At 39.6% G+C, this 23,437-nt stretch overlaps 1 protein-coding gene across 4 annotated transcripts in view; it reads right to left on the reverse strand.

Annotated features, from left to right (window-relative positions):
* The window catches only part of PDZD2 (PDZ domain containing 2), a 211,405-nt gene that overhangs the window by 131,150 nt on the left and 56,818 nt on the right, over positions 1 to 23,437 (reverse strand). The window contains exon 1 of one of the 4 annotated variants that reach the window (XM_072416557.1): positions 3,293 to 3,337. The exons of the other annotated variants lie outside the window; for them this stretch is intronic. The gene's annotated coding sequence lies outside the window, so the exon portion shown is untranslated. Of the gene's footprint in view, positions 1 to 3,292; positions 3,338 to 23,437 lie in introns of those variants that run through there. 4 annotated transcript variants of the gene reach the window in all.

A 23,437-nucleotide genomic window follows, 5' to 3' on the forward strand; every position in this document is an offset into this window, starting at 1 on the left:
TTTAGTAACCTTTTTGTATTATTTTATTTATTGTGATGCTACAAGAATGAATTAAAGAAAAAAAAAATGTTTTCATCTTGTTTAGTTTTGTTTTTTTTTGCCACCAGATGTGAACAAGAATGAGCTAACCGAACTTAGATGAACAAGCGGTTTGATTGGTTCTAATAGAATGAAACAAATATCAGATGGTAAAAACTTGAAATCAGTGCAAATCCGAACAGCAACCTAACCATTGAGTACCGTAACACCCAGACCAAATAAAACTAACAAATCACAAAAAGCTCTGAAGTTGCATGCATCTCCTGCCCCACATAGAAAACAAAAGACAGACAGATCTTTATTACAACAAGGGACAGGTGATGTTCCTTCTGCAATAAAACATACATACCTGTCTGATCTCAGGCTTCATCTGTCAAAATATAAGACAACAAACCAGGAGTTACTTCATTCCAGCCACGCCAATCAAGATGGCCTTTCTAATTCAAGGAAGAAAAATTGTGTGAAGATGGCAGCATCCACATAGGAGCAAGGACAGGAGAGTGTAAATAAAAAACTGAGATCAGTTATTTTTTGAATTATTGTCTGTGCTGCCTGCATTAAAGGACTTATCTGACAGCAAATTTTTAATATTTGGGTTTTGTTCCACTTTAAAGAATAATTTGCAAAAAAATGTATTAGCAGTTTAAAAATAAACCAAAAAAATGTAATGGTTCCAAGCCAATCTTGTTGTCCTTTTAGACTGCATTTATTGTGTAAGTTAGAAGAATTTACATTGCCTGCATTTTGCTGTTAATAATACAAGTATGGGAAAAGAATTAAATGGGGTACGAAGAAAGAAAAACACTCTTTCTATTGTGCCCAGGATGCGGCGTGTTTGTTTAGAGAATGTCCATGTGTGAATTGTGCAAGAAAACATTTCGCCTCCAGATGCACAAGGCCTAGTGGTCTTGGAGGGAGATCTGTCAGGGAGGGAAATCATAACGTCATGTGAAACGACAAACAAGTTTTTCACAGCACAGCCTCTTTCATCTGAGGAGAATGCAGAGAAAATAGTCTGCTTGTACCACAGATCCATCGCATCTTCATTAAGTGCCGCTTTGCACTATAAGATAGATATCTGATGATGCATCATTAAACAAAAAAGCTGTGTGGGCAGCATAATATGAATCCAGTGTACGGGTGTTGAAGCACTTTCATCTTTTATTTACTGCACCGTGGTTTTATAAATACATAAATACTTGTATTCGGGGGAAAAAAAAAGATTTTTCTTTTAGTCTGGCACTCAGTAATAAAATCTTAAGCTAACTGCACAATGATCAATATATGTGAAAAGTTACATAAAGTGGAACTAAAGTTTCCACTTAAAAATTTGTGTTGAGGCAGGGCATTATTGCAGGAAGGAACAAGCGATGACCTGAATCATTCTTACCTGCCCGATCGCTCCAAAAAAGCTGATCTGTGCACACACAGGATACCTGGCCATTCCGCTTTCCATTGTGCTTGTGTGGGAGCTATGTCATCCTGGTCGAGCAGGATGGCTAAAGATTGGAATTAAGACAAGAAGAAGATTGTGGTGTCCTGCTTTGGAACATCGATAAGTGAGTATTGAAGGGTTTAGTTCTACTTTTAAAGACCTGTATTAGAAAAGGCCAACACAAGGCAAAACATTATTTTTGCTAACTACCCTGTCTACCTATCTCCTATTTTGTCTGGAGATATACTTTATGACTTATTGTGCAAAAGGTTAGTACCAATGGATTTGGAGTTCTCGTTGCTGGACAGGAAGCTGTACCTGAGGATCTACAATGCAAGGACCTCTGTGTCTTGCAGATTTGCGCCTTCTCCAGCTCGGACACATCACCTCTCCACATTATCAAACCAACAATCATCGGGTGAGAAGCGCTGACATAAGAAAGAAAAGCCCAGCTCATCCACCAAAATTACCATCTTCACAAAAACACATTGCAGAACAGGATATGGTAAGTTGTTAAATGGGGGAAGAATAAAATCAGATGCAAAGAGACCACAAGCAATACTGGAGATGTATTTATTCTCCGCCTTTTTAGTGTCTCTCAGTGAAAAGCTTTTAAATCCAACAGTAGCTTGTGTTCTACATCCATCCCCCCTTACACTTTGTCAATATGACCTAAAAAATACTTTTACATTCCTAAATAAGCAGCCATGTGACACTCTACACACCCTTTTCCAGAGGTAGAATGCAATGATTTCATACTGCTTTAAACGGTTTCTTTTCTTTTTGTGGACCATATGATTGACACCCATAACAGCCAACAGACCATGCCCATTTTACCTGGAAAAGTCCTAGGTACTGCAACATGAACACATCTTTGCACCTAACTGCCATTTTGGGCAAATATTTGGGGTCTTTAGATTTAATTTCCCTGAGAAGTACTGACCTTACTGACAGCCTACTGACCTGGCAAAGAGAAATATTCTCATAGACCTCAGACATGCTAACAGGGAGGGATAGGCAGAAAGATAAGTACAGCCTGCATGTGTTCCTTCTGAAATTTGAACCTGTCACTTTGTAAAGCATGCCTAAATTATAGGTTCTTGAGGAAGAACTTTACAAAGGGTCATCTGAATCTAAACCAACCACATACCAAATACATTTGTATGAAAAAAACTTTGTACAAAAAATATTTTTATGGGGTCCTTATGTCAGTAATGGAAACACTTAGAAACTGTACCTTTTAGGCCTCTGTAGTAGTGGATGTATGATGCACCTTGGGGTAATTTAAAACCCAATATATAGAAGACGGTCAGATTGCAAATAGTTACTGAGGATCCACGTACTGTAAATCACATAAAAACCTGCCAACATTTCTGGGACAAACAGGTCCTCTTTAACAATGTGACAGTCGAGGATTTTTGTTTTGTTTTTTTCTTGCTGGGGCAATTTCCTTTTACTCCCTGCCCCAGTTACAACTAATTTATAAATTCAAAAATACTAGTTCCCAGAATCAATCCAGTTCAGAGACTTCAGGGTTTTGAAAGTCATTAACAAATACGATTTCCTCTACTGCAACCAGAACTTTATAACGTATCTATATACCATACCTATCTATAACAGACCGCAAGGGACTAACAAAAAAAGTTTGTTAGGCTCCTCATAAAATGAAACAGCAACCATATTATCATTTTAGCATATATTAGAATATAAGCCAGTAAAATAAGTGCACCTGCTATCTGTATCCCGAAAAACCAACTAGAAAACGACAGTTCTACAAACTAGCAATGACAAGCTAAAAAAAAAGCTATGTAAACAGACCTATCAGTGAGATCTTAATTTTCCGGCGTGGTCTTGCCTTTTCCCTCCTTAGATTGCTGTCAGCACCGTACAGCAGGTTAATCCAACATAAGATGCTTCAGAAATTCCATGCGTTGACTCATTAGCCTAATCACCTGCTGGCAGTCCAGCTACGTGGAGATGATAGCACAGCGGAGGGGGTACCGCCAGCATTGTGAAGAGGCTTTTGGGAGGTCACCAAGGACCGCTTTCCAGAACAGCTGAATGAAATAACTGGAGCAAAGTAGACTTGGCCTGCAGCCTGACTGTAGCAGAGATCAGGCAAACTGGGGAACGGTGTTAATAGGATAGACTGGGCCCTTCTACATGGTAAATATCTCTAGGCAAGTGTAAAAATATATAAAAATATATACTTAGGCCAGATAGATATTCACTGAATAACAGCTAAAAACCTTTTATTTTTTTTTTCTTGAAGCAGAACTAATTCTAATTCTTTATAGCAGAAGGGGCAGGACTTTTCTTCAACAAACTTCCCACAATCTTTAGATACACATGCGCATGCAATAAACTTGGCCAATCAAGATAACAAAACCGGGTTAAGATTGCTGGTGAGTCCCAACGAGTGAGGAGAGAACTGTTTAGTTGAACTTATGTGCAGTTTTTGTACAGAATTACTATTTTATCCAAAACAAATTAGTCCATTCAGAGAATTTTTGAATAAATGGGGCCCTAGGCAGACATGAAAGTGAAGCCCCGTATATAAAAATGTTTGCCGACACTTAATGCTAAATAACTTCCATACTATACTTATCATTCTGTAAAATAATCACCTCGCTGTCCTCAGTGCGATATCTGAGAACCACTTTAAATATGTAAGTGCTTATATATTTAATGTGGAACTGTGTTTTGTATTATTAGAATGTATCTACATGGATTGAAATATATATATGTATATGCATATATATTTATTCTAGATCTCACTGTTCTTGATGAAGCGGACGGTATTTCGCAAAACGCGTAGAACATAATAACGCAAAGAAGTGAGACTTATACAGTGAAATAGAGTTGTTTAAGACATTTTATTGATTGGAAAATAAATTTTATTTTATCTTCTTTTACAAGTTGTCAATATAGTCAGTCTTTAAGAATGCCTAAAAAGTCCCAGGAAAATTTTTGCTAGAATAAATTAAGGATGTGGCATATAAATAACTGATTGGGAAGTGGAACTGCCTTCATTTTCTTGTTGCTTAATAACTTCACAAGCTTTACCGACTGGGACATCTTCAGAATCACACAAAACTGCTTTGGTTCCACCTGCCAGCCCTGTGTCACCACAGAAGATGATAGCGGGGTCAGAGGAAGGAGTCACAGCCCAAAGTATTTAGAATTACCATAGGATAATGATTCAGCCAGTGCAGATTATAAAGACAAGGATCAGCTGCATTAACAGAAAGTATTACTCATTTTCAGTACGAATGCTGTGGGCTTTGGTTTTTAAAACAGTGACAGGGTGGCTACAAAAGATACTTACCGTATTTTTCGGACCATTAGACGCTCCGGACTATAAGACGCAAGTAAAAAAAATATGCATTCGGACCATAAGACGCACCCTGATTTTCCCCCCACTTTAGGGGGAAAAAAAGTGCGTCTTATGGTCCGAAAAATACGGTATTTGTTTTTTTAAGATTTTATCCAAGATTCAACCAACTTTTACCCAAAATTTACATATTTTGCACATTGGATTTAATTAGAAAAAGTATGATTAAAAGAGTTCAAATTGTTGTGCACACCTTCCAATCAAATCCAATGTTTACATTTTGGCTAAAAGTTTGGTGAATCCTGGTTGAAAACATTTATAAATAGACCACTATGAGTCCGGTTTGACCTAATCAAGCAAAGCTAAATTTCTACGAAGCTAATTAAGCCTATTGGCAGTCATTAGGTAAGTATGCTAATCACATTCTCAGATATACAGATGATTGCTAGAGGGAACATTTAAAATAATCTGCATATGACCTGCAATAATTATCATACAGGACAGCAAGTAAGCAAAAATGTGAAAGTCACTTTTTAAATAGGGGAATATTAAAATAATAATTGAAAAGGTACTGAAACACACATTAGCTTCCCCTCTAAACAATAGAAATGTCTACTTTGTAGAAATGTATAGTCTGACTTGCCTGTTCAGCCCAAATATTTCCTCTCTACCTTCCTCTACTCATGTGCGGCTCCCCCCTCCTTCAGCTTACTTCAATCAGCGGTCTCTCCCAAAGGAGAAGAACATCAACGCTCGCTATACAGAACAGGATCAAGACGTTTAAACTGCACCTAGCTGAAGCTTCCTGTCTACAGTTTTCAAGAACAAAGTTGTAGTATATTAGCAGGACTGCATGTACCCCAGGAGAATACCATATAAAAAAAAAAAAATAAAAAAAAAGGCTAAAGCTGCCTAAGAAACTCCATCTAAGCAGATTCAGATACACAACCAGGTAGTGGGTTAGCCAACTTCAAATGGACGGGGTAGATGTGGGCAGGCTCATTGGGCCTGATTTTTTTTCAAACTCTCCAAGGCTGGAGAGGATACACTCATAAGTGAAGCTGGGTGATCCAGCAAACCTGGAATGGATTTCGTCAAAGCCATTTGCTAGCAAATGTGTTGAACCCTTAACCAGATCTATTCCAGGTTTGCTTGATCACCCAGCTTCATTGATGAGTGTATCCTCTTGAGCCTTAGAGAGCTTTAATAAATCAGGCCCATTGAGTCGGTAAAGCCCAAAGTGCTAACATATGCAGACCCAGACCCCGTATCTAATAATCCAATATCTAAAAAAAATTTCTTTCCTACCCCAAATTTTGGCACTTAGTCTTACTGACACAATAGTGGTACCCATCCCGTTTGATACCATGTTTACCGGCCTCTAAAGGTTGCCCTGATGCCAAAAGGATGGTGGGCACAGGAAAAAAAAAATCTTTTAGGCAAGGTTCATAGACATGTATTTCTACTGTAGAATCATCCTTCAGAACCAAAATAGAACTCCTCCTACTAGGTTCACCTCATCTACCCAGAACATTTCATTATTTAAGGTCCTAACCTGGCCTAGAAAATTAAAATAATGTGTAAATAACCTGGGGGACCTTTTGCAAAGAATACTCAATCATGTACAAGGAGTTGTCATTAAATATAAACCTGCATGTCATCCCTAATCTGAACTGCCCAGTTAGTGATGTTTCCATATGTAGGTCATATGGTAAAACCCCCCTAAAAACATATCTCCCCTTTAAAACCAAGTTCATTTCCTGGGTGGGAAGGGAGCCGATATATCTGGCGTTCTAGAACTGTAGATGGTGGACAAGCCAAGATTTCAATAATGGGAAAACAAAAGATGAAAATGTGTCTTTTACATTTCAATCTTTCTTGGCCACAAAACACTCATTATGATTGCAGAATAAGAAGCAGAAAGGTAATTTGAGGATTTACTGAACACATTTCAAACATTTCATTTCTGGAACAACATAAGACAAGCCCATTCTCCATCTGCTGGTGATGTCTTATCATGGTGATAAACCTCGACCATATACAGTCCTGACTTCTATGGAACATCAATTACATTGCTGGTATAGGGTCCTCACTCCAAAAAGAACATCCTTTTATTTCAATAAGGCTTTCTTCTAGCTTTACAATCTGGATAAACCTGCACTTTGGTTTATTAAGAATTGTGAAAAAAAGGCAATCATAAAGGTGGGAACCTTTTTACCATTCACACCAGGTGGGCAGAGCTGGGAATTCACTGCCAGAATTCCAGGCAAGGATAAGCAAATGGATGGTTTTTTATTGCAGCATAAACAAATATTTAAAACAGTTTTGATTAGACCAACATAAAAAAGCTGAATTGCTGACAAATAGCTAAACACATATAAAGAGATTGGTCTTACCTGCCAAAGGATTTATGTGTTTAACCTTCCAGCGGTGAGATTTACAATGTTCTGCCATCAGGACAGCAGCCCAGACATTTCTCTTAATTAACAATTACAGGTCTTGTCCCTCTCCCAGCCTGTATTCGGATGGTAAAAGCAACAGACTGACAATCTTATTTCTTTTGCTTTGCTCTTTTACCTTATCAGCATCAAACCCTTTTATTATAATTTCTATTTATGTTGTCACTAAAGTTAAAAAAAATAACTTGTTTAATGTCTTAATGATAACATTCCTTTACCCTGTTGTTTTATAAGTAGGTGTTTAATCAGTCCACATAAATCACTTCTATTCTTTGCAGAGAACTGTACATCTTTAATGCCTGTGGCTACCATTAATGCTCCATTCTTCAGATGGTTTTCATTTGTAGCCACCCAATGTGCCATAGAAAGCCAAGACTTCAAAAGCACTGAAACACAATAAACACAATGGACCTGATTTAATAAAACTCTCCAAAGCTGGAGAGGATACATTTTCATCAGTGATGCTGGGTGATCCAGCAAGCCTGGAATGAGTTTCCTCAAGGTCATTTGCTATTTGCTAGCAAATGTTTAGAATTCTAGACCAGATCCATTCCAGGTTTGCATCACCCAGCTTGATTGATGAAAGAATATCCTCTTCAGCCTTGGAGAGCTTTAAAAAATCAGGTCCAATGCAAGATAGCTAACACTGCAATGGTTTAAAATGCTTTTTAACATGGAGGAACCCTTGAAATAAAATTCAAGTCTCCAGGGACCTCCTTAAAATATCCACAGTACATTAGCATGGTGGTCATGGGAAAAATGCTTCTTGCATCGCTGGCCACAGTGGGAAGAATATAATCCTTACAGATAGCCAAAAAGATCATTGGTGTCGGTTAAACTGACCCGAGAGGTACAAACTGCTCATTGCTCAAGGAACCCCTAGAAACTTCTGGAGGAACCCTAGGGTTTGAAGGAATCTTGGGAAAATGAGAGTTGAACCAACCTGCCAATTGGATATCTGCTTCCATCCTTTTCCTAAATAAAACTCCCATATTAGCAGAAATACACAGGATTCTATTATGGGGTGAAAAGCATGGAATTAGGAAAAAGAAAATTAACTGCTGAAGTCCCAAAACCTGGGTGACTAAGCCAACTAACTTTACCAAGTTGATGATTTCATTGCAGTATCAACTTTGCCAGAAAGATGTAAATAGGTGGAGTTATGCTCTAATACTAAGCAGATTGCTTGAAATTAATTTCAGAGGTAGGTTAATGGCTTTGAAAGCTTTAATGCGGAGGATGTAATGGGCATTTAGCCGAAATGAAAATTCACAGGGCCGTGGAGAGGAGCACGACTATGTACAGTGAAAGGCACTTAGAGAAACAAGATACAAATGATTTCACACTCCGGCAATAACACAAAGTGATTACAAGTGGCGCCCAACATCAAATGGATACATCACACGCATAATACATAAATGCATCTTCAAAGCAGCCATAACACTGGCAGGAGAGTACACAGTAACACAGAACCTGAAATTACTGCAGACTTTCAAACCTCCCCTGTAATCTGGGTTGGGATTGTTTTCTAGCACCAAGTTCCGCAGGAAAAGAATATACGAATGGAAGGTTTTCCCTCAAACTTGTGGTCGGTAACCTGTGTTCTGCAGATTCCTCAACATTCCAATGGAACTAAAAAATAAACATCACTTTAGCAGCAATTTGCAAGATGATATGCCTGTTCTAGGGAAGGTCTGTAATATAGAGATTTGCAAGTATGAAGGATAAAAAAAGAAAATATACAATGAAAATATATGTACACATTTTCCAACAATTAAAGCAGAGCTAGATGAAAAAAGTTTGGTTTGGATAGGGATATATGAAAGGCCGAAGTGAGAAATTGATTAAAAATTACTTTTTTGTAAAATTCAGTCCCCACAGGTGGATTTACATCCTTAATTCAGAATTGCCTCCCTAGTTAATGAGCGTGACAGAAAAGAACAAGATTTACAGCTCTATGGCACAAAAAAATGCACTGTTCAGATGAAGAGTTTGACCTGTAGGGTAACACTTACATACAATTAACATTATTAGATGTCCCCTATACCAGCAAATCTTCACTTGTGCAATTTAGATTTTCATTATTATTGTTAATATTAATAATAAACAGGATTTATATAGCGCAAACATATTACTCAGCGCTGTACATTAAATAGGGGTTGCAAATGACAGACAAATACAGACAGTGACACAGGAGGAGGGGAGGACCCTGGCCCGAAGAGCTTACAATCTAGGGGGTGGGGGAATATCACACAACAGGAGAGATCCACTTTAAGTAAAAATTTACAGCAAATAAACACAGCTTTTAGGGAAAAAAAGCAGACTATAACATGGGTGGCCAGATTCACAATCTTCTTAGTTCTAATGAAAATTATTGTGACTTATCTGACCAATCTCTAATCTCATCCGACTTCAATGAACTTGGAGATCTCACTCATGTGCACATTTCTATGCAAAGGCCATTACACATCACAATGCAATTAACAGAATTCCAGAAACACATTAAAAATAGGATTTGTTGCATTGTATGTTGCACTCTACATTGCATTACCATAATAGCCAGTTGTTAATGGGCTCCTATTGATTCTTGAATTTTGGCAGACAGATTATAACATATGAGTTAATACAGACTAACCAAACAAAAACTTTCTTTACGTCTTTTTATTTTCAGCCCTGCTTTTCCCAGAGCGTTTTCCCTTTGGCAATTTTACACTTGCATAAATGAGTAGGAAAACCAGCAGGAAGACGCCGCTATATTGTGCTGATATGAGATGGTCTTAGTATATGGGCATAGCACTTTTAACAGCTGTGAATGAAGTCCAGACATCCAGTTGCATTATTCAGTGAATTGCTAATCAAGAAACACTACAGCTGTGCTGAATTCAGAACAAAGCTATGCATAACATGGTCCGCCTTTTCCTAAATTGGGGCTTTTCTATCCAAAAGAAGACTTCTAATCCCAAACATTTAATCTTAATGTATCTAAACAGAAATGTAATATATTCATCGTCTCCCTAGCCCCTTTTAGCTGGCATATCACCCGGCACTTTTCAGCAACCTCCCGCCTGTTTTTGGGTGGTTATCCATGAGTTGCGTCACAAAACAGGGGCCACCACCCGCCTACAATTACTTCCCAGCCAGCTTAAAAAAATTTCTGGGTTGAGCACGGATATTGTAGATTCTTAGTCTATAGATATTTTGGGTGCATTAGTTCTGTTTTTCAGGCTTCTTTGAACACACCTGTCCTAGGTTGACATTGTTCACACACTGCATCTATGGAGGGAGTTGTCGCATCATTTTGGGACAAGACTACAAAATCTACCCTTTCATCAAGTTCATACTTCAGAGGTGATTTGTTCTACAGTCCACCAAGAACAGTACAGTAAGCCAAGAACAATATAATTGATAACAGTACAACAGAAATATATATATGCAAATAGAAACGGGAAAATATTAGCTTTTAAAAAAAAATTGGAAAATTTAATAGACCAAAATGGAACAAATGGGACAAGTACATTGTTTGTATTCACATACACTTTAAAAAAGGACCCAGGTCACTGTAGGTTGGAATACCGGCCCTACTGACTGGGGATACAAACCAAACCCATCACCATAACCTAAACTCAGATCTGCAAACTTTTTAAAGACAGACTTAATGCATGGTTAGCTTAATTTCATTGAATTGTTGTTTTGCAGTAGCAGCAATCCGATCACATAGCTGACAGGGGTGTGTGGCACTATGGGGCGCCTCGGGTACACTGGAAGGAACCAGAGTGCATCAAGGAAAGGGGTATTGTAGGGAAAGGTAAAACAAACCTTGAAGTGTGTTGGTTGTTGAAGATTCTTCAGCAAACCAATGTCTTATTTTTCTATACTGAATACCAACAAAGTAGTTTGTTACCTTTCTCAGTTTAGTCAGTACCTAAAGCCATAAATGAGCCATACCTAGTCCTATGAATTATTTATAACCCTTCATCATTATTCAACAAGAAATTTGTATTTTAACCCTAACACCAGGGGTGGGCTTAGGAAAGTGCAAATTGTGCCACTGCACGAGGGCCCCAGACACTCCTTAGCCCCCCACGGGAGCCAAACTGTAATAGTGCCGGGGGAGGCAAGTCAGTTTTGACTTGACCCCTAAAAGAGAGTTCCTAATCAATCAATATCCTGTAAAATTGGTGCCAATAATCTTGCAATAAGAATCATCTACTAATTTAGTAGTCCTTTGAAGGCATGCTAACAGTCTTTATGAAAAGTTATGAAACCTACTTTTCAAGTCACTGGTTAAAATATAGTATGCAAGCAGTGAAGGCAAAACTATCAATCTACATACATGTTTTGTGTCCACTGAACTATCAAACTCCAGCCAGTCACCGAGTGACTCTTGGTGCCACTGATATGTGGGCTTTATGCCCCAAAACATGCAAAAAAAAGGTAAAACAAAGATCATTTTAGTCATCTTGTAATGCAAGCTCCTTTGACGCTAGGCCATTACAGATGGATTGGGGGACAGGTTCTCTTTAAAGTAACAGGGAACATGAAGTTATGAACAGCATATATCAGGAATGTCTGCAAAAAGTTCATAGCATTGAATTCATTACAGTAATTCCTTCCACTCCAGACAACCTCTCTGCAATGTGTTATTTTTCTACTGTCAGGAAATTTGAGATTTTTTTTTTTTTTTTTTTACAATAACCCAAAAAACAAAGTGCACGAGCCTGACCCCCACCATGTGCTGCAATATCAGCTCTGCTACATGACTGCCAGAGTTCCCAGCATATCCAATTATTATCAAATGGGAAGCATTGTTTTTTCTAGCTTCAGCATAATGAAACCCAGAGCTGCCTGACCGCTATGCTAATGCCATCCATCCAGGACAGCAATTTTTCTGTATTATAAGAGTTAAGTAAGATGTTCCCTTGATTCATTATTTCTTGTGCAATAGACTTAAAGCACATGCCAAGTTTTCTTTACCGTCCAACTGATGTTTCTAGCACATTTTAAAGTTGTACAAATACTTGTGAACATGATTGACTAAGTCCTGTGGTCTATAACTTTGCGGTTTACTGCTCCCAGCACATAGCATATTGTGCATCCCACATCCCAGGAGCGGAAAACTGCACCAGAGGGCAACATGTTTTCACACATTGGCCTTGCATTTGTTTTGCACTTCTTCCTTTAGAGCAGGGGTGTCAAACTCTGGGCCGCAACATCCCTTTTATTGACCCCTAAAGGAATCCTAAATATGAATTGCCCCGCATTGGACTGTTTTATAGACGCAAGTAATGCTGGGAATTGTAGTAGCGGCATCACTTACGTCTATAGACCAGCAGTTTCTTTGCCTATGCGTGGCCCCGCATTGGACTGTTTTATAGACGCAAGTAATGCTGGGAATTGTAGTAGCGGCATCACTCACGTCTATAGACCAGCAGTTTCTTTGCCTATGCGTGGCCCCTCATTGGACTGTTTTATAGAGGCAGGGAATTGTAGTAGTGGCATCACTCGTGTCTATAGACCAGCGACTTCTCTGCCTATGCGTGGCCTCGCATTGGACTGTTTTAAAGATGCAGGGAATTGTAGTAGCAGAGCTATTTCAGTGATGAGGGAGTTCCAGCCACTCCTAACATAAGGCCTGTTATTAACATTGGACTGTTTTCTTGACGCAAGGAATTGTAGTAGCGGTGCTATTTCAATCTCAAGTTTGGCCCGCCACTTTGTCTAAGTTTAGTTTTGGCCCACTGTGTATTTGAGTTTGACACCGCTACTTTAGAGCATTGTCTCTCAACCAGGGTTCCTTCAGAGGTTCCTAGGGGTTCCTTGAGAAATGAGCACTTTGTGTTTCTCAGGTCAATTTAAATGACACCAGTGATCTTTTTGGTGATCTGTAAGGGTGGCTTCCAACTGACAACCATGTTCATATACTGTAAGTTGTCACTATAGTAATTATAGTAGAGGTTACACAAAGTCCCTAAAGCAGAAGGAGACTTTGGGGGAAAAAAAAAAAAAAAGTTATGCACCGTTACTTTCGCAGATCCGTTGATCCCACCGGAGGTTTTCTGGATCATCGTCCTGTAATCCACCTTTGTTCCATCTTCATTACTCTTCTTCTTACTACGTCACCCAAAATTTTACTGCAACGGCACAAGATTTGGAGGCATAAGTGCTGTAAAGGGGGGGGGGGATTGTCGATCCCTCGGTGCATGCGTGAGATAGGCAGGTTCCTCCTCTGTTTACAGCAGCTATGCCGCCTGATCTAGCACATGCGCTGCACGAGTTCGGCCGACGTAGGAAGAAAAAGCTCCCGAGAGTGGGTATGCGCAGAAGGATGTGTGACGTGGGTATCCAAGGAGGATCTGTGGTCCCATTCTGTCTTAATTGTTGAGGGATTTTTTCTTTTTTGGTTTTAAAACCCATCCCCAAAAAATAGATGGGTATTTTTACCTGGTAAAAGTCCTGGTGATAGGTCCGCTTTAAAACTTTTTCAAGAGTTACCCCAAGTTAACAACGTTGAGAAAGGCTGCTCTAGAAGAAGAAATGCAACCGTCTGGCTAAAAGCAACATGTTGTATCCAGGTACTGCACCACAGCCCCACCGCAGCATAATCACTTCCAAAAAATGGTTCTTAACCACTCCTATTTGGTTGAATGGGAGTGGTTTGGGTTCTGTGGCAATGGTTTACTGCCCAACAGGGAGTGATAATGCTTCCAAATATCTTGTTTTTGTTATGGTTTAGAGTTACATATTTACATGTAAAAAGCTATATTTACATTTATTCCGCAGGCTCTTCTGTTCTGTAGCCTCATGTCTGTATATATGCGGGGGTGAGATCATCTAAGGTGCTTTTAGTTTCTTCAAATTTGGTGATATTATTGCCCTTGTGCTGATTGTTCTCCTTTTGGAGAGAAAGTTGTACCTGAGTACCTAATGTGCAAGGATGACCACGTTTCATTTATTCTGTGGACATGTGAAAAAACCTATCCTGCTGCTTCCTGAATATTACACAAGCCACAAGTTTGCTTAAATGCCTGCATCATGTTGTCCCTCCTCACCATTGCTTATGTATTTCTTTCCTTTTTCTCCCCTAACACCTTAATTTGCTCACTGTGGGGTAGCAAAATACCCAGCACCCTGGGTAAGCAAGTATACATTGCTGGGTATCAGAGTTGCACATCAAGGGGCAGCCTCGATACTTTTTTTTTTTTTAACTTGCCGTTTTCTAGGCACCGTTTGCACAAGCCTTTTTTAAGTATACATTTTTTGGCCTTCTGAGTCTAAGACCTAGAAAAGCATGCAGTATGTATTTATGTATTCATAAATCTACGTCATGGGTGTTCCCCTTTCACTAGGGAAAAACTTTCAAGTGACTGAAGTGTTAGAAAGTGAGGAAACTACTCAACTTTGTCAGTGGTGTCACTCCCTTCCTAGAGCTGCCCTTAGGGCCATGTGCATCAGATGCAGCACACCTCTGATGCATGAGCTGCAGCACACTATCATGATATTGAGTATTTGGAGTGTTGGCAGTCCATTCATTTGAATGAGCCTCGTTAACATTAGGAACTCTATGGGACCTTTTCAATGTTCTTCAACTTTTTGTTCTCAACTTTTAGGAACCCGATAGCCCCTTTTAAAATGCATGTGGGAACAGGTTTTCTTCCCTTGCTATCAAGCTTCTAAAAATACCGAACTTAGGTACTGTAATACCTTTACAACTGAATTTGAAACACATTCTTTAGCAAAAAGAAACTTTCGAAAGTGAAAAACAGGTACAAAAGTGGAAAACAGGGTATTTGAAAGAGCACCACTAATCCCCATTGTAGCCTATCCCATTCGCCACTAGGCATAAGTGGCATTCTTGCAAAGATTTCCTTGAACTTCCGATGGGTACGCAAAATTTCAGTGAACCGATTTGGCTTACCTATCGCAAGTTCCAGGAAATCTATAAAGGAGGATTCCCAGGGCTGCATTCATTCATGCAGCCCTGGGAAACCTCCAGTGTGCGATCCCCGGGCACTAGAGGTTAAATGGCTACAAGTCTCCCCATTCAAAACCTCTAGTGCTCTCTGATTGGCTGTGGAAAGAAAAATCCTGATAACGATGATTTAGAAAAAATTTTCTTTTTTTAAGAAAAAGCAAAAATGGCCAAACTACCCCCAATATCGAGTTTAAAAATCTCACTCATCCCTATTCACCACCTTCAAAGGAAACAATATCTGTCAATCAGGCCATTGACCGGTTTATAAATATAGTGAATGGGAGATGAAACAGCAGCGTCAAACATAAAAGTGGCATTCAAACCGAAATCCTAACTTTAAATGTTGGGCAAACAATGTTATTTTCATAAAGAGCCTGTTCACCCCCTAACAAATGCTAGAGAGGAGCAGACTGCCAGGTGTAACTTGGAACTTGTTACAGATGTTATTTTAACAGCCAGTCAGCAGATGTTTTGGCACAGATTCACGCATCAGTGACCTGTTAAAATGTAAAAAAAATGTTAGATTGTAGAGGCACCTGTCAGGTGTATTTCATTGCAATGTAGAGGAATCTGCAAACTTAAAAGCATTATATATATATATATATATATATATATATATATATATATATATATATATACACACACAAATAATTTAAAAAAGTCCCACATCTTTCAAGGAAAACTTTTTTTAAGTAATGAAAGTTACTGCTGAATTAAAATGTAAAAAACTGTTAAGAATGGGAAGTGTATAACCAACACTCATTTCTGTAATGCCTGATGTACCACAGCTGTGAATGTTTTCTTCATTATAGTGCACTTTGATTTTTTGCGATACAAATTGGGACATCAATAATCAGACAATTTGGCATTACACTGAAGCCACTTTAAAAAAATTCCACTAAGGCAACCATCACATTTCTGCAGAAAAGGTCAGTGTCTTTCTTCCTTTACTATTTTCACTTCTAGGAAATAAGCAGAAATTCCATTGACACCCCAAGGATGGGGCCATTAGGTTGCCAGATGACAAAATTTGCACAAAATCAAACTGCTAAAGTGGTGAGGTCTCCGATGATCACAAGCTGCTATAAATTTAATTTCCCGCGGGGCTCTAAAGCGTTCACGGTTATAAAAGGTTTCTTCCCATCACCAATGAAATCTTTGATTAACTCTGTCAAGCGAGGAGTTTTGTGTAGTAACAAACAGAACGCGACAAAAAAAAATTATTCCTTTTTATATGGAGACTTTGAGAAATATTTTGCCCAACAAGCGATTCCACAAGCAGATTAGGAGTTAATAGTAAAATAATTCAAGTCAAGTCAAGTCCATCATAAAGGAAAAGTTGATTCTACCTGAAGGCGCTTTAATAATTTATTGACAAATTAAGCTTAGCTGCTTTCTGAGGATTATAATGGAGTCTGATCGTGTTGTGCCCAGACCAGTCCTCAAAGACAGTGAATAAATGTATTTCTGATTGTTGGCGTGATTTAAAATGACTTTGTTTCTATTTAAAGGTAGATTTCAGGCCACCCCATAAACATTCTATCTCTGCCAGTATCACCTTCCTAATCAGTATTGCTCGACAAGGAATCTTCCAGAGGTTTCTAGGGGTTCATTGAGCAACGAGCATATATATGTATCTCTTAGGTCACTTAGGCTGGGTCTACACGGACGTTTTTAAAAACACATGTAAATGTTACTATTGTGTTTTTATGCTTTTAAGCACTTTTATCAGCGTTTCAAAGCTTGCCTATCCCACATTTTTAACGCGTTTATGTTTTAAGTGCCTAAAAAAACACAGGAAAACATCCCATTGAAGTCAAAGGAAGCGTTTACCAACGTTTTCCAGCTTTAACCCAGTGTTTTAATTTTTTAAGATAAAGCTCATAATCGTGCCTCAAGGAAAGGTCCTAGTGTAGATTAGTCTATTGGAATGCATAGGAATTTCAAACATGGGCTTTAAAAGCCTCGGGTTAAACGCTGGGGGAAACGTCTGTGTAGACTAAGCCTAACTGACACCAATCATCTTTTTGGCTCTTTTTGGTAACGGTGACATTCCTCCCAGTGACCAGCAATGTAAGAGACATTTTTCCTACTGACCACCACACTAACGTACTGTGAGCTGTGGATATAATTATAGCAGCGGTCTAATGAAGACCTGAATGTTATTTCAAGGGTTCCCCTATGTTAAAGAATTTGAAGCCTTTCCAAATAAAAGAAGGTGTGTTCTCTTGTTTCAGCATGGCCTTCTAAAATCACATTGACCCTCCCACATACACAGAAGATTACTGGATCCTGGTATCATAAACTGCAACAAAGACATGGATAGAAGCATTGCAGAATTTTCTGTAATTCAATAAACCTCCTTGACCGTTTTCTCATTGCCACCTGCAAACGCCCAAATTACCAGGAAAAGAATGCCGCATGCCCCTCCCACAGGCATGAACCAATCATCTGCAGGCCACAGAAGGTTTCTAAAGTTTCAGAGACATCCTGCCTCTATAATGTCAAAAAAAATGCAACATATGTTAAAATCTCATTGTGTCCAATACAGCTATAGAACGAGGGCCACCGATAGAAACAAAGAATGGCTGCAGAGAAGGTGACCTTAAAAGTAGATAGTGACTGTATAACTGATCATAAAAAGATTTTATATTTTCTTGGCAGTTTTTTTTTTTTAAAGCAGTGGTCCCCAACCTTTTGCAGCTTGCAGACCACTAAATGCACAGACCTTGGACAGCCTACAATCCGTATGGGAGACATTGTCTGCGGCTCTATCCGGTGCATCCCCCCCAAGCGGGGTCCTTCTCCTGACCCCACTGGTTGGTACACCAGCCAAAGCCAAGGTCCACCTATCAGACGGGCCGCAGACTGGGAGTTGGGGAACTCTGTTTTAAAGCACAAGGGATTTCTTATCATTATCAGTGGAGTTAGCTTGTGCAAGATGACAACGTGCATCAGCAAATGGAATCAAGAAACAGTAAAGATTATATTGTGTATCATTTTATAGATGGAAGCAGAAGTCACTAGACAGCACAACAAGCGCCACAGGCCAGACTCAGATTTGTGGGTGTCACATACAGTTCATATCTAGAAGACTTTTTGTTTAGAGGGATGGGAGTGTACTCTGTAAACCTGATCTAGGACTGATCTACTTTTTTAGTATCCAAAAGGCTAAAATAACAAAACAGTGTGGTCATTTTTGGTAAGCAACGGCTGCTTCTATAATAGACCCCCACACGCTTCACACATTGGCAAGTTATGAATACGTTGTAAAAGATAACAGGGCTAGAATGCTCTTTATACATCCAGCATCCTATACAGTGTTCTCCCCAGACCCTTTTAGCTGGGCACACCATCCGGCACTTTTCAGAAACCACCTGACTGTTTTCGGGTGGTTACTGAATAGTTGGATCACAATACAGCGGCTGCCATCCTCCTACAATTTCCTCCCACCCAGCTTAAAAAAATGGCTGAGTTGAAGACTGCTATTGATGTGAATTGATCTATAGTAGACTTGCATTAGTTGTTATTTTAGAACCAGCTGGGCTATAAAAGGCCTTGTGTTATACTTACATTATATAGCTTGAGCTGTGAGTTGACCCAAACCCTTCCAATTACAGATTGGAGACAGGAAAGCGGTCCCTAGAGCCAGGTGCTGGCAGCAACTGTATCTAGCACAAATGAATATTCATTATATTTGCAGTGCAATCCGCAAACATTTTTTTAATCAAGGACAAAGTAATGGAGAGCCTACTTTATACTGCCTAGGTACAAAACTCCGCCCAGCGATTTCATTTCCTGCTCATGTGATACAGTTACTGCTTTTCCCCCTATTGCAACTCTGCCATTTAATCATGTGACCATTGCAGCCTCTCCACGCACAGGAAGTGGTTTTATTACACGTCTTGGTTTAATACCTCGACCGGGAAGTCCTACATGGATTCCTTAAAACCTTTAAAACGATTATAACTGAAAAGGAAAGTTTAGTTTTTTAATTGTTAAAAATGTAACACATTAACAATTGTGAAGACTGAAATTACAGGAATGCTTTGTGAAGGTGAAGTTTAGGTTACATGCAGGCTGGGGCCTGTACACACCACTGACTGACACACTCTAGATTAGTACAAGGAGGTGACTGGCAGAGATTAGTGGAAATTCCACATAAAACCATTTACAAAATAATCTTGGAAAGATATATGATAAGAGTAAATGACACTGCCGCTATAAATAAATCGGCTTTCACCATTTAAATCCAGGTGGCAATCCCTGGGATATACCTGTACACTGCCAACTGCTCCCGTCAGAGCCCGTACACACCGACGTGAAAATTTGGGCCCCTCCATTGGCATGCAAATGGAGAAAGTTTCCTGCTTCTCACGTGACCTAGCAGTAAGCAACATCCAAGTCTACAAGAAGGAAGAGCCAGCATCCACCCAATCCCCATCTTGTAGAAAAGGTCCTCCAAATCCCAATAGGCTCCTATTGGTCTGCCATTTTGATAAGGGGTTGCTAACTTTAATTTTAATGCTTGGCATTTCCACAGTAGGAATACTGTAATCATCTGGTAATTTGGATAAATGATACCTGCTTGAGAGGCCAGCTCCACAAGTAGAAGGATCTTCAAAGCTCTCTTTAAACCAGCGGTCACCAACTGGTGGTCCTGAGCGGGGTCAGGAGAAGGACTCGGCTGGGGGGGGGGGGAGGGGGCGCAGCGGCCAAGACCACAATCCCTTTACGGGCAGCAGGTTTAGGGAAGTTGGAGGGTTCTGTCTCTGGATACAACCCACCCACTCTTCCAACACAGTCTTGGACCTGCGATAAGAGAGTGGGTGGGTTCTGGAATCATGATGTCACAAAAGAGGAAATTTCTTCCCCTTTGAGTGACAACAGTCTCCCTGCAAATGCACGGTCTGGAACCAGTAAATTTAGTGGCCCACCGGTCCGAAAAGGTTGGCGACCACTGCTTTAAACAACTTTTGTTTATACACTTACCTCCACAAAGTACAAAGAAACAGATGCAGTTAGACCCGCCCATTCTCCGCCTCTGCAATATAAGGATTGGGTGTGGCTGTTACTCAGCTCTGCCAGTGCAGAGCAATAAAGTGTGACGGCAGGAAGCTGCATTTTCACAGGTATTTCCAGAGGATAGTCAGATACATTCAAGTTAAAATGATATCAAGACATTACAAGGTGTAATTGTAATTAGGGCAAAAAAAAAAAAAAGTATCAGGATGAAAATAAAATTTATCAATGCCATTGCCTCGCCACCACATAATAAACCTCTTTTTTCAGGTGGTCCTGAAATAACAACATATTGGGTAAACAAACTAGCTTGAACAGGAAATGCTTTTGATTTGATGCATTACATATATGTTTATATGCAAAAGCTAGCAGTTACACTCGGATCAATTATTAACAAATCTGGTGCTTACAATATTAAATACAAAGGAAGAACCAATATTCAATTGACTTTTATTGCTTTGTACAGGAAGTGAGATTTCCCCTAAGCTCTCCAATCATATAAGCAAATAATGTTGAAATACCTTTTATTACCAATCAGCACAATGTGTCCCCTTTGTCATTTGTCTGGCACGCAGCAATTGTATCCCTGGACCAGGAAATTGCTATTTCTAAATCCCTTCCCAAGTTGTATATGACTTCTATGGAATGCTGTCTTCATGGCCTCCTCTTTAGTCCAATATTAAGGAAACTGCTCACTATAACAATAGCCACGCAGGATATTACATCTACATGGAACACACATTACTTAATGCTCACAAACAATGACTCACTGCTGCACTTACAGTTTAAAAGAAAGATGGAGACTGGTATTGCCAGGTTGTGCCCCTGCCCATGCTAGCTGCCTGGCTTTTTCATGCACCCCTTTGCCCAAGGCTTATTGGGTGCCATAGTCATGGTCGCTCAAAGGCATACCATACCTTGGTCATGGTCACTCATTGGCACATTATGGTCACACAAAACAATTCTATGGCCACTCACTGGCATACCATGGTCACACAACAGCACACATGGTCACTCAATAGCATACTATCCGTGTTCCCCTGTTTTTTGATAGTTATTATGTCGCAATACAGGGCCCACCACCCACCTACAGCTTCTTCCCACCCAACTTCAAAATATTTCTGGGGAGAATACTGACCATGGTCAAGCAAAAGCATATGGTGGTCATGGTATACCAATGAGTGACCATTGTCACACAATACCATTCCACCGTCATGGTCTCTTATTGGCACAGTCATTTAATGGAGAACCATGGTAATGGTTACTTGAAGTCTGTGTTACGCCCCTCACATTTTTTTTTCTAATTTGGCATAGGGTAGAGAAGGGTTAGAAACGTTGTCAACATTTTATTACTATCTGGAGCTCCATCCGTAAATCCCACTTCTTATCCTGTTGACAATTCATGCAATTCCTTCATGATGAAAACATTGTAGCAGGACAGAATGTAAGGTTAAATGTCTTTATAAAGAAACGGCCAAAACTAAAAAAAAAAAAAAAAACAACAACATTATCTTTAATCCCACCGCGAAGTCGATCGGTCTGGAGGTCTTTTCCAACGGGTCCTGCGTTGTCCCGGTATTCGTCTTCGGGCCTGCGCTCGGGGCGCCGCCATCTTCTCTTCTTCTTCCAGGCACTTCTTACTACGTCACCCGACCCAGGTGCGAGATCGGGTGATGTAGATGGGGGGAAAAAAAACTTGCCAATCTCACTGCACATGTGTGAGATCGGCTTGTTTTCTCCCTTTTGATGAAAGCGTTCCTTCTGCGCATGCCTGAGGTGCTTGGGCATGGGCAGAAGGAGCAACCAAGATCCTCCGAGAATGCCTGATGTAGGTATCCCAGCAGGCTTTGCGCTCCCATTCATTCTCGATTCTCAATTAGGGGGCAGTGTTGCACCCTTTTTTCTTTTTTTTTTTTTTTTTTTTTTGTCTTTTTTAAAAAAAAAACAATAAAAACACACAGATTTTTTTTCTTTACATAAAAGGGTAGACAACCCTTTTTACGTTAAGTGAAAATTCTGAATTTAGGTACGGAGCCCCAGATAGATGTATCCATTATTTTGGATATATTGCAAAAAAAAGCCAGCAATCGCAGCCCCCAATATTTATTGTAGGGCTTACTTTTTTTTTCTCTCTTTCTTGAGTAAAAGCAGTTGCTTTAAGTCTAGAGATAAAATCGGGTCAGCATGACACACAATTTCTGATATTTTTGCATGTTTTAGTGTTATGCATTTTATCTGACCTGAATAGTTTAAAGAAAAGAAAAGCAAAAATTAGGGGAAAAAAATCCTAAATAATTATAGATCGCCCTCTAGTGTTCATAGATAAGAAGGCAGATTATCAGAAGTACAATGCAACAGATAAGAATACATGACATAACCTATAATGAAAAAGTAGGCTGCAATTGCTTACTTCTTCAAAAATACTATTTCCCCGGCCGCCATGCTTATTGAATGGCTTTAGTACTCTCTATAACTTGGAACAAGTATCCAGATTAGGAGCTTTGACTTCACTCTGAATGTTTGTTTATGCAGCATGGCTTAGATTCTTATGATAGAGGAGCGAAGTAGTAGTGTAGCAGGTAAGTGTGTTGTTTTTGATGGGACCTTATATGACCGGTTGGTGGGGTGAAAAGATTGGAACTGGGTGGAGGTTCACAGTTGAGGACTGCATGCAGGGGAACTTGCCAAGCTTGAGAAGGAAGAAAGAATTATTGAGAAAAAAAATGTATGATTTATAGTCAAGCAATCTATGAATAGAACAGGGTTTGGGGGGGCAGTGGGGAAAAGGTTAAGATGAAGGTCATTCTCTCCTCCTGTATCACGGTCTGTATTAGTCTGTCATTTGCAGTCCCTATTAAATATACAACACTGCGTAATATGTTGGCGCTATATAAATCCTGTTTATTATTAACCACCTGGCCGTTAAACCCGAGCATGTTCAGGGTAAAAACTTTTGCAATTATGGTTAACCCCGAGTTTTTCTCACCAGGTGGTTAAATGTAAACAAATGTTATATTGCAATCCGATTGTCATACATTGTACAACTGAAAGGAAATACTCACCCAGTGTCCGCAGCTCCTCTTGCTGGCATCTGCAGTGAGATGTGAAGCACAATGCAGAAATCCTACATTGTGCTGTGCATCTCTCCGGAGATGCCAGCAGCAGCAGCCTCCAGC

This window comes from Pyxicephalus adspersus, chromosome 6, assembly GCF_032062135.1.
Source record: "Pyxicephalus adspersus chromosome 6, UCB_Pads_2.0, whole genome shotgun sequence".
Lineage (NCBI taxonomy): Eukaryota > Metazoa > Chordata > Amphibia > Anura > Pyxicephalidae > Pyxicephalus > Pyxicephalus adspersus.